The 12,094-nt window shown below is 50.0% G+C and overlaps 1 long non-coding RNA gene across 2 annotated transcripts; it reads right to left on the bottom strand.

The window, feature by feature from the left end:
- Nucleotides 1-453: 453 nt before the first annotated feature.
- Nucleotides 454-4,933, bottom strand: LOC147346739 (uncharacterized). 2 transcript variants are annotated; one of them, XR_015152690.1, is made up of 3 exons: nucleotides 4,707-4,832; nucleotides 918-974; nucleotides 454-622 (listed from the first exon to the last, which is right to left on the bottom strand). It is a non-coding gene; the product is annotated as an uncharacterized LOC147346739 (long non-coding RNA). The 2 variants fall into 2 exon arrangements; XR_015152689.1 differs by lacking the exons at nucleotides 454-622; nucleotides 918-974 and adding an exon at nucleotides 4,249-4,496 and having other exon boundaries at nucleotides 4,707-4,933.
- Between the last annotated feature and the right edge of the window lie 7,161 nt (nucleotides 4,934-12,094).

The following is a 12,094-nucleotide window of genomic DNA, read 5'->3' on the forward strand; positions in this document are numbered from 1 at the left end:
AGACTCCGGCAGTTGGTGATGGACAAGGAGGCCTGGCGTGCTGTGATTCATAGGGTCAGAAAGAGTCGGACACGACTGAGTGACTGAACTGAAGTGAACTGGTATCTCATTCACTAACATTCCATTGGCCAAAGAAAGTCAGATGACCAAACGTGTATAGTCATAAGTTATGGACAAAGGGATGCAGAAAGTGGCAAAGAAGAAAAAGAGTTGATTTTGGCTCTTAGCAATGTGGGAGGCATTGATTCAAGTAGCAACTAAAATGTGCTCTGAGGAAAATAGATATGGCAGGGGTTTATAAAGGTCATACACAAAGGCATTCCAGAGAAGTTATATATGTTATCTTTGCAGAACTAAGGGTTGGTGCCTACAGGCATCTGGTCACTTGTGGGGAGCAGATTCGTTGCTGAACTGCGTTCTCTAGGCAGTAAAGAGGACAAGTTCCAGGCGGTCTCAGGATCATTGGGTTGAAAGTTTATTTTGCATTCAAGAGCGAACAGGTGTAAGTTCTACTTTCTCAATGGTGCCCTGGCTTCATTTTAGATTCTGTAAAGCAATTTTCTGGCAGTCCGGGGTTAGGCTTTCATTGCCAAGGCTGTGGGTTCAGTCCCTGGTTGGGCAACTAAAGAAAAAGAAAAAAACAAAGCCTGTGACATAAGTAACTCCATTATGCTGTTCATAGTCCATAGAAGTCACTGTGAAGTCACATGACAGGGACGGAATGAAGAGTTTGGAGTATTTTCTAGGTCATACAGCAAGCAACACAGGGCCAGGGGAACACAGCTAAAAGCTCTGTAAAACATTAGAACTTCTCAGAGTTCCCCCTTCCCTCCCATTTCACCAACCATGTGATCACTGATAGCCGGGGGACTCTGAGCTAGGGGGTTTCCCAGGCAGCCCAATGATAAAGAATCTACCTGCCAATGCCGGAGATCCACGAGACACAGCTTTGATCCTTGGGTCTGGCAGATCCCCTGGAGGAGAAAATGGCAACCCATTCCGGTATTTTTGCCTGGAGAATTTCATGAACAGAGGAGCCTGGCGGGCTACAACCCGTAGGGTCACAAAGAGTCAGACATGATGGAGCAACTGAGCATGACACACCGCAAGAGCTAGGGAGATAATTCAGTTAGCCAGGAAGAACACTATCAGTTAAGAGTAGGTTCAGCTTGCCAGTGACAGAAATCCCAAGTAACAGTGTGCTAAGTGAGGTGGATACTTCTCTCATGTAAAAAAAATCCAGTGGGAAGCAGATCAAGGCTGGTATGACAGCACCTCAATTGATAGGAACACATGACCTTGTGAAATGAAATATCCCCTACAATGTCAATAAACAAGAAATGTCACAGCCATCAGCTATTTCTGGCCTCCAAATGGGAATGAGGGCTCCCAAAATGGAACAGAGCGTTTACAGTCCAGCAAGAAGCCACCATCTGCCACATGAACCACACCTTAAGATGAACAAGCAAACAAGATCTGACCCCGGCGAGCTGAGGTGCATATGAAATTAATGAATTCAGCAGGTCCAGAGACTTGCATCTTCCCATACATAGAATGCTAAACTCCTTAACTTGATATCTGGTTTCTCGTACCTCACAATAATCTTTGGTGTTCAGACTACCTGCTCCCTTTGTTGCAAACTTATATATAGTCTGACTCCCCCCTCCTGCCCCCTTGGAGCAGTTTTCTCAGAGCTACTGAGAAGCTGTCTCCTGGGCTTGGGGTCTTAAACATTCCCACTAAATAAAATAACTCTTTTATTAAAATAAAATATTTTTATTTTAAAATAAAATAAAATTTTAAAACAAAATAAAATATTTTCAGGTTGTGATTATATTTTTTAGTCAACACCTTCCTATAAAGTGAATTTCCTACCTTAATGCAGCTCTTTTACCTCACAGTCTAAGAGGGCTGTTGGAAGTGCTACCTTCCAAAACAGAAAGAAAGAAGGCTGAGAAAGGGAATACTCCCCTTTTTCAAGGACAGTTGTACACACAATTTCTGACTCTATCCTGTTGCAAACACAGAAGCCATTCTCCCCTCCTTACATAGTAATAGCATTTTTGATGGATCCTTCAGCTGTTTCCCTGAAGACAAAGTTTCCCAGCCTCCCACGCAGGTAGATGTGCGCATGTGACTAATTTCTGGCCAATAGACTGTGAGTAGAAATGATACACCGACTAGCTGTCACCTTAAAGGGAAGAAGTTTGATCTCCCTTTCCCTTTTCTCCCCTTTCCACTGACTGGGATGTGGATGTGATGGCAGGAGCCATCCTATATGATGAGATGAAGGTCTTCTATTGAGAATGATAGAATAATAAGATGGAAGGGCCATAGACCACCTCTCTCTTTAGTCGCTAAGTCGTGTCCAACTCTTGCAACCCCATGGACTGTAGCCCACCAGGCTCCTCTGTCCAGGGGATTCTCCAGGCAAGAATACTGGAGTGGGGGGAGTGGGTTGCCATTTCCTTCTCCAAGGGCTAGCAGTATAGTTAATTCTCAATTCTCTAGCCCATAGACCATATACCAGGTACTTATATGAGAAATAAATACATTCCTCCATTATTTACCACTATTTTGCATCTCTTGTTTCAGTAGCAAACCAATATTCCTTTAATGTCCATTAGACACACTTATCACAAAGCCACTCTGTTTCAAGGGAGCCTGGAAAATGTGGTTTTTATTCTGGGCAGCCCTGTGCTTAGTTAATGACTGGAGGTGCATCCTTGAGGAAGAGAAGATCCTGGAGGCAACTCACCCATCCCACCCACTGGAGGAATAATAATAGTCAACACACAGTCTACTTAGTGGGGCCAGATGCTGTGCTGGTGGCTTTGCCTCCAAGTCCTTATGGAACCTCACAGTCATCCTGAGACTAGACATTAGAGTCCCAGTTTTAGAAGTGGGAAGACCACAGCCCAAGAAGTTGTAACCTGGCCAAGGTCACACAGGCCCTAGGAGTGGAACTAGGATTCAGACACATGTCTGTCTAGACTCAAGCTCCTAAACCTATGCTTGGTTCTTAAAGTGAGCTTGCTGGACCAGCAGCCTCAGCCTAAGAACTTGGAAAAGCAAATTGTCCTAGAAGTCATATACTCAGGAGGTGGGGCCAGCAACCTGTCTAGCCTTCTTGGCAAAAGGGATGTAAACTCAATGCTGAGAATTTTCCAAGTGGTTTCCGATTGCTCCAAGGCAAACCTGAAAATGGTGTGCAGGGATCCTCACCTCCTCCCTCTCCAGACAAACCCAACCACCAAGAAAGATTCAACCCTGACCAGCTCCAGGCTGCAGTTCACCTACCAGCCCCAGGACTGGAACTTGACTTAATTGGTGCAGGCAGAGTCAACTTGGGGTGGGGAGATGGCTTTGTCTTCTCCCCAGGAGACTCATAAAAGGGGTGATGGAGAGGGAAGTAGCTGTGGCTCAGCCCCTGGATGAAGTTTTGGGGTGAAGAGGGGAAGTTTACACCACCTTGGGGTCGTCTTTAGGTATCTGACGTATACTCTATGAATGAGATCACAAGGGTCCTCTCTGTCTCTCTGTCTGTCTCTCCCTCTCTCTAAGTCCCCTGGGCACTACTGTCCAAGGTACGGCTGGTTTTCAGCAGGGAGGAGGGGAATGGGAGTCTATGGTGAAAGCTTCAGGGACTTTGGTCATTTCTGGTTCCCTCCAGGGCAGAAGGTGATGATGATGGTCTTTTTACGACTATCACATCTGTAGCATTTACTCTGAGCCAGGCCATTTTCTAATCTCTTCATGTGCATGAACTCATTTAATCCTCACAATTCCGTGCTGCTAAGCTACTGCTGCTAAGTCACTTCAGTCGTGTCCGACTCTGTGCGACCCCATAGACGGAAGCCCACCAGGCCCCCCAGTCCCTAGGATTCTCCAGGCAAGAACACTGGAGTGGGTTGCCATTTCCTTCTCCAATGCGTGAAAGTGAAAAGTGAAAGGGAAGTCGCTCAGTCGTGTCCGACTCTTAGTGACCCCATGGACTGCAGCCTACCAGGCTCCTCGGTCCATGGGATTTTCCAGGCAAGAGTACTGGATTCCGTGAGCAAGGTACTATTATTAACCCTGTGTTAGATGGAGAAATGAAAGCACAGAAAGGTTAAGCATGTTGCCCGCGGTCTCACAGCCAGTAAGCAGTGAAGCTGATCTCTGAACACAAATGACGTGGCGGCTGTGTCCATGCTCGTAGCTGCTGAGCTATTCAGCCTCCAAATAATAGTAAAGACATTCAAGGAGTTTTTTTCTTTTCTTTTTTTCTTTACTTATTTTAAAAAGTGCAATGTTCTTACCATTGTAGAAAGTGAGATATTTCTAGCAGACCCTTGGTGTTGGTGGATTAAACATCTGTGCTTTGGGTTATTTTTTAGGACCCATTGTGCACATGTGTGTCTCACCAGGAAAAGCGGGAATGTCGAGGCCAGAGATTGTTGCTCTTTCCATGGTGTCATGTTCTAAAAGGAACCTGCGCATCACACTTGTGGTTCCTGTGAAAAAATAAACCCGATTCTCACTACCAGTCAAAACAACAATATTTGTGCAGCTCCAGTAATAACCACTAGAACCACTCTTTCTCCTGACTTCCTGGCAGTGCCTTACCCTCAGCTCACTCTCACTCTCAGGGCCCCTGCAGCTTTCTTCCTGTGAAACCCATGTTCTTAGGCTGACAGCAGCTTCTAACTGGTTTAGGGACTCACCTCCTCTGGGAAGTCTTCCGGGATGGCTCATACCTTCACTCTGGGTGGGACTCAGCTCTTCAGAACTGTGTGCTCTCTATTGAATTGACCTTTGTGATGCAAGCCTCTGTGGTTCTCCCTAGACACCTGTGATTGAAGTTTCTATTTTTCTTTTCCTTGTCTCCCAAGTTTGACTCATCGTCTTCCCCTCTGGGCTTCCCTTGTGACTCAGCTGCTAAAGAATCTGTCTGCAAGGCAGGAGACCTGGGTTTGATCCCTGGGTTGGGACAATCCCCTGGAGAAGGGAAAGGCTACCCACTCCAGTATTCTGGCCTAGAGAATTCCATGGACTGTATAGTCCAAGGGGTTGCAAAGAGTCAGACAGAGTGACTTTCACTTTCACTTTCTTCCTCTCTGCTATTTTCCCTTCCTTTTCCTTTCCTTGCCTTCTCTCCCTTTCCTCTCTCTTCCCTTTCCCTCCCTTCCTTTCCACTACCATCCTTCTCTTTAATGCTCTTTTCTACCCTTGATCATCCTCACTTCTTTGCTTTAGCTCTCAAGGTTATTCCACCTGGTCTACTCTCTCTCCTTTTCATCTGGTGACCAGAAATCAGCCCAGAGCCTCAAGCCTTGATCCAGCCTTTCCTGATGCCCACAGACCTGACTGCATCACCTCCTTCTCTGGCTGCCCACAGCCCTCCAGCATCTAGTTAATCCCACAAGTTCAAGCATTTGAATCGCTCTCCACTTATTTGGCATCATTTAAACATTTATTGTGCACCCACCCCACACGAGGCCTCCCTCCTCCTCTGCCTGGAAAACTCCTCCTCATGCTTCAGAGCTCTCCCGGAAATTGTCTCCTCCAGTCTGGACTCCCTTTCCCACAGGTGGGCAGGGCCCCCTCTGCTGCCATGTCCCCTGCACATCATAAGTGTGATGGAGGTACAAGGGCACAGATGCTGACCGTGCCTTGTCCACCCTCCATTCACATCCCTGTGCACTCTGCAGGCTTCTGCACCACGTGTCGGGGGGGAGCTAGCACCTCTGGGTTTAGGGAGATTTGAGGATTATATATCCCAGATCCCTTGCCCCTCAGGAGGGCAACTCTAAGCCACCCAGGTTCCCAGGATTCTGCGTGGAGTGGAGCCCCAGCCGCCCACAGCAATCACCTGCTTGTGAATACTCTCTGCCTTGGTTTCCTCTTCTTCCCTGTGCTTCCCTCGCTTCTTACCAGTGCTTCTTGGAGCCACTTCCCAAGTAAACTACTCGAAGCCAAACCTTGTCCCATGATCTACTTGTAGGGAACGCAAACGAAGAAGGTAGATCACATAGAACTTACTCTGTCCGAATCACATAGAATGTTCTAAGTCCTGGATTTGCATCAACTCCTTTTTAAAAAATTTATTTTTGGCTGCATCCGGTCTTAGCTGTGATACACGGTCTTCTTTCTAGTTGAGGCGTGCGGGCCTTAGTTGCCCCAGGCCAAGTGGGATTTTAGTTCCCTGACCAGGGATCGAACCCACATCCCCTGCATTGCAAGGCAGATTCTTAACCACTGTACCACCAGGGAAGTCCCTGAATTAACTTCATCTATACCGCAGCCTTCTTCATGAGGGAGATCTTGCTATTTATCCCTTCCATTCACATATGAGGAAACTGAGGCCCAGGGACTTTGAGTAGAGGGGACTACTGTCTCTTTTTTTCCGGGGACTAAGGGGTTTCCTTGGGTGTGAGACTCTCCCAGGACAGTCTGGGGAAAATCAGGACTGGTGGTCACACAAGAGTGAATGGGAAGATGGGTTGGGAGCCAGGCAGGTGCTCCAGGGTGGCGTTCTGGAATACCCTGTCCCCCCACAGCACAATCTGCTCTGCTTTTAAAGGGGCCTGCTTCCCACCAGAGGGTGGGGTCACGTTTTGTACCTTTCTGTCTCTAAGTTTTGCACTGAGGAGATGTTTCTTGGTGATTGAGCTAGATATTGGGGATCATAGAAACAAACAAAGAAACAAGCAAGGACTTCCCTGGTGATACAGTGACTAGAAATCCACCTGTTGATTCAGGGGACATGGGTTCAATCCCTAGTCTGGAAGATTCCACAGGCCTTGGCACAACTAAGCCTTTGTGCTAGAACTACTGAGTCTGCGTGCTGCAACCACTGAAGCCTGTGTGCCTAGAGCCTGTGCTCTGTAACAAGAGAAGCCACCTCCATGAGAAGGTCCCACTCTCCGAAACTAGAGAAAGCCCACATGCAGCACAAAGGCCAGTGCAGCCAAATATTAAATAAATAAATAAAAATAAAAATATATGGGTGAGATGCAGCCCTGCACTCAGGGAGCATCTAGTCAGATGGGGGAGACCTGGTTTCTCACATCACGGAGCCCCCAGTCTGATGAAGGGGTTTCCTATTGGGGGCAGGGGCTGTTCCTGCCTCCTTGACTTCTCTGCAGGGCCCAGAACAGGGTTTCTGGGAGCTTTTTCCCTGCCTGCCCTCGCGCTGCTGTCCCCAGCCAGGCAGAGCCAGGCAAGGGTGACAGGGTCGGCCTGACACCCCATCTAGGTCTCCACTCTCGCTACCCAGAGCATGAGCTGGAGCCTGTCCTGAACCAGGGTGGGTGGATTGATTCCTCCAAGCATTAATTCAGAGTTCTGAGCCTCCGTCCCCACCACCTGGCTTAAGTTTGACTCAGGTAGGTGAGAGGTTGATGAACTTGAACTGGGTGCTTGGCTCAGTCAAGCCCTTGCAGGGAGTGGGTGGCACGTTCCATGAGTTCATGGCAAAGAATGTCACGAAGAGAGCGTGCACTGTGGGCGGGTCTAGGCGATGGTGCTGTTCCCAGGGCCTAGAAAGGGCGGGGAGTCCTTACCACTCCTAGGCTGAGGGGGCAAGGAAGGGCAGTCCTGTGAGAAGCCAGCCAATGCTGCTACCCTGGGAAGGGCCACTGGACACTGTGCCCTTAGGCAAGGGACACAGCCACTGCCAAAACCAGGACCTGGGGGGAGAGGGGAGCAACTACCCTGACTCCTCTGTCCCCACCTCACCCCCCATCACTTTCCTTCTCAGGCCTAATCAAATCTGAAGCCAAAGACCAAATGAGCCTTGGTGATGCAGTCCTTGGGTGTCAGCCCCTGTCCCTCACCTTGGAAGGTTCAGAAGTTCAGAGAAAGTCAGAGGGTGGATGGGAGATGAATCAAGAGAGATTAATGACCAGAGAGCTGCTGAAGGCTCTCCCCTCTGCTGCCCGCCCCCCATCCCACCCTACCATCAGGGGGAAGGCCCTGTTAGGTGGGTGGATCAGGAGTTGCCCTTCTGAGATTCACAATAACATTCTCATTTTACAGTCTGTCTCTTTGCTTCCCAGAACTCTGGCGAATTTATTCCATCTCCTCCTTACTTCCTGCCCCTCCCAGTCCACTGGAGGCCAAAGGGCAGGCAGGTCCAGGTCTGGAAAGAAGGGGCACAGCAGGGCTTCATGAGCTGCTTGATGGAAGAGGGTGGAGGGGGAGATGTTTCAGGCCAAGAAGAAGAGAAAGTGAGGGAAACAAATATTTCTGAGCCCTATACTGCGCTAGATACAACATGGGTGCTTTCTCACCAGTTACTCATTCCCCTGCATTCCTCAAAACAATCCTGAGGTTGGTATCAGAATTTCCATTTTAAGGATGGGAAGATTAAGGCTCAGAGAGGCTCTGTGACTTCTCAAATATTGCAGAGCAAGTGATGAGAGTAAATGAGGTAAATGTTGGTCTGAAAAGATATGAAAAGATTGGAATGTGGGCAAAGGTCAAACAGGATTCTATCCCCAGAGTCAGGCAGGGAGCAAGGGACTGGGTCAGTGGCTGGAGAAGAGCCAGCCAATTTTTCTTTTATACTTCTGGACAATATGCTGGTAAGCTGTGGGGACCATCCCCGGCGCCGTGTCTAGCTCCAGCTGTTGTTCCTATCTGCAGGTTGTGAGCTGCAATGGGTCCCGGAGGGCTTGGGAGAGATTTTCTGTCTGAAGGTTGGGGCTAGTAATCTTGGGCAAAGACCCTAGGGATGAGATGAGAAGGTCTGGGGGGAGGGAAGGGTGGCTGTCTCCTTGGTGCCAAGGAACAATTTCAACTGAGATGATTTCCCCCAGCAAAGAGCAGAGGAGAAACATGAGATAAGGAAGTCCTGCACTGTATTTGGGGGGAGGGGGAAGGAGGGTCAGGGAGAGTCAGAGGCCCAGTCACCACTGTGTGTACATGGCGGGTGGGATGGACTGGGGCAAGAGGCCAGGGACCAGCCCTGTGGGTCAGTGGGTGAGTGGATCTGTGGGTGAGTGGATTTGTGAGCTGGGAGGTCCTGGGGCCAGCAGTGTGGGTTGTCTGGGGAGGGTGAAGGAGGTGGTCCGTGGGGTCGACTTCAGGGCAGTGCTCTCTAGGCCTGGAGCCCAGGGGTGGGGACCTGGTGAGATAAGGGCTGAGGGGAATGGGGAACAGGGAAATTTCAGCATCGCTCTTGCCCCAGGCTGAGGATTCTTCCAGCTCCTACTGAGTCAAGTCCTTCTCTGGCTTGGCTCCTAAAATTAATGGACATCCCTCCCCAAGCTGGGCCTTCAGCATCAGACAGGCCACAAGGGAGCGGGCAGGGGCCTGGGAAACTTGTATTGTGTGTGTGTATATGAGAGAGAGAGGGAGACAGAGAGAAAGAAAAAGACAGAGAGAGATCCGTTGGATCCAAACTCTTAAGACAGCCCCAAGAGACATGTGGGGCCAGGAACTGCCCTCCCTGAGACGTGGTTAATTAGACCAGTCCAGACTGAGATTGTAGAAGTAGTAAGACTCAGACTCCCTGAAGCCAGCCTCTTCTTTTAGAGGTGAGGAAACTGAGGCACAGAAAGAGGAGTGGCTGGTTAAGATCTCACAGGACTTAAAAAAAAGGAATCTTCCTGCCTCCTCCAGAGAACTGGCAGCGATCATTAAGATGACCCACTGACGGGGATCAGTGGCTACCTCCCGTCTTAACATCCATCAAGAATCTCATTTCCCTCATTTTAAAATAGCATTAAATAAATAGCTCCTTTCTCACAGAGTTGATGGGAGAAGAAAATGACCAAGAGCTTAGAACAGTGTCTGATGCGTAGTAAGCACCCAATAAATGTCAGACATGATAATGATGACGGCGGCGATAATCATAAAAGATGCCACTGTTTTAAAGGTGACGGCTGTTTGACATTGAGTCTGATCTTGCCCGGGCTGTGCTGGAGCCACAGAACTGGGCCGCCCATCCATGAGGGAAAGGGGAAACAGCAGCTGCCTGGGGTGAGGGTTCTGTCTGCCCCTCCGCATCAGGGTCCCCAGGCTTGCATTTGCCTACTCGGTCTGCCCTTCCTGGTCTCTGCTAGGAGGTTCCCCTGTGACTCATGAGAGTCCAGACCCCTCCTGGCCAGCAGCACCACGGCATCAGCCTGGGAGCCTCCAAGGGCAGGGCTTAGTCCTGCATCACCACTTGCTCAGCCCAGTCCCCCTGGCCAGCCACCCACTCCCCCCAACCCAACCCTCAACCCCGCCCCAGCCCCAGAGGGATCAGCAAAGGCTGCTGCCTGCCACGTGGCTGCCGGCCGGCAGTGTCCGCCTCCTGCCTCAGCCCCCGGGCCTGCTGTGGACCGCCAGCAGCTGACGTCCACATTACGCTTCCTCTGGGCTGACGCACTCTTCTGGTACTTTGCACAGTCACTCATTTAATCCCGGGAGATCAGCTCTGCTCTTATCTCCGTCTCACGGAGGAGAAAACTGCTGCAAAGAAGCTTCGAGTGATTTGTCGGGGATCACGGAGCTGGTCCAGGGTGAGCCAGGCACCACTACAGTATACAGTTTTGAGGGCCCCATTCCCCCTCCTCCTCCAGGATTTGGTGGCCGAAGTTGTGTGAGTGAATGAAGGACTTGGTTCCTTGCCTGCACACTGTGGATCGCTCTCTGGCTGCGACTATCACAGTATCATGGTTCCACTTCCCCTCCCTCTTGACTATGTGGGAAAGACCTCACTGCCCATTTTGCTCTATGATTTCAGTCCTGAGGTCGGCTTTTCTGTTCTCGTCCCTTTCCCAGATCCCGACCTCTTTCTGTTTCTTATTATTTGTCTCGCCACTCTACAACCCTAGCTGTTCACCTGTGTTCTCTCTCCTCTACCGGTCCCCACTTCCCTATTTGTACTGAGTCCCAGTGTCTCTTCTTATTGGCTGTGGGGCAGACGTCTGTAGGGAACTGGCCAATCAGAAGCTTTCTTCGGCCCCGCCCCCAACATCACAGGTTGTCAGTTGCCTGTGCGGCAGACATTCTTAGCAGGGATAGGCACGCGGTGATGGGCTGAGTGGAAATAGGATTGTCTAGAGAGGCATGTGAAGAAAGAGGTTCAAGGCAAGACAGAATTGGAACCACCGAGGCCAATCTAGCACTCCGGGTTCCTCTCTCCTAGTTCTGAATTGCTAGGCCCTCCTTCTGGGGTGTGCTAAGTACAAGTAATGTTATTTCCAGAACTGCAGCAAACTCTTTTGTACTTCGACTTTCCTCTGCCCAGCCTGTGGGCCTTAAGAAGTGGGCATGGACCCTGAGGTTTACTCGCTGGTGTTTGCTCCTGAGTCTGGCCTTGGTCCACTTTGGCCCAGGCCAGATGGGGCAAGCTGGATGGTGTAACAACCCTTCCTTCTTACTCTGCCAAGAGATTGCCCCTGACCCAGTTCCACCAGGGCTCTGAGGCTGAGGGGTTTGCCCACAGGGAGGAGCTACATGGAGCAACCCCAGGTCCTTGAGATGCTATCTATAGGACGGTGGAGGGGAGCAGACTTGCAGGTGCCTGCTGAGACCAAGGACCCAGCTGCCCCAGGTGACCTGTAGGTGCTGGTTGGTACTGCCAGGGGCTCCTGGCTGGGCTTGGGTTCCTGGGTGTAGTGGGGACCACACAGCTCTGTGCTGCCTTAATAGCAACCCTGAGTAAGAGATAGAAATGCTTAGGGTGATGTGCTTTGCAAACAGAAATGACCTCTGCAAACTCTACCTGGCTTTACAAACAGTGGTTGGAGCCTTCAAATGCAGTGGGGCAGGCTGAGTCAAGAGGAGCCCACTGGCCTGTTCTAGGCTTTTCTGTGGTATAGTGAGTGATTGAGTAAGAATTAGGAGCCAAACTGGGACCAGTTGCCTGCTGCCTATAGGAGCCCTGAGAGGTATCAGCAAATCTGTAATGAATTTACCTGGAAGGTCTCTGGGGCTGTGGGGAGCCTGCACTGCAGCCCTCAGTCCATTCCCTCCTCCTGTCTGGGGCAAATCCACCTGGGGAGGGAGTGATTTCTCTAATATGCTCCAGTCTCAGAAGCTGCCTTTGCCTCTGGGTACACGTGTCACCTGGAGTCAGAATTAGATTTGGTTATGAGTGACAGAAAAACTCAATTCC

This window comes from Bos grunniens, chromosome 23, assembly GCF_055505025.1.
Source record: "Bos grunniens cultivar Pamir isolate PY7600 chromosome 23, Bosgru_T2T1.0, whole genome shotgun sequence".
In the NCBI taxonomy this organism is placed as follows: Eukaryota; Metazoa; Chordata; class Mammalia; order Artiodactyla; family Bovidae; genus Bos; species Bos grunniens.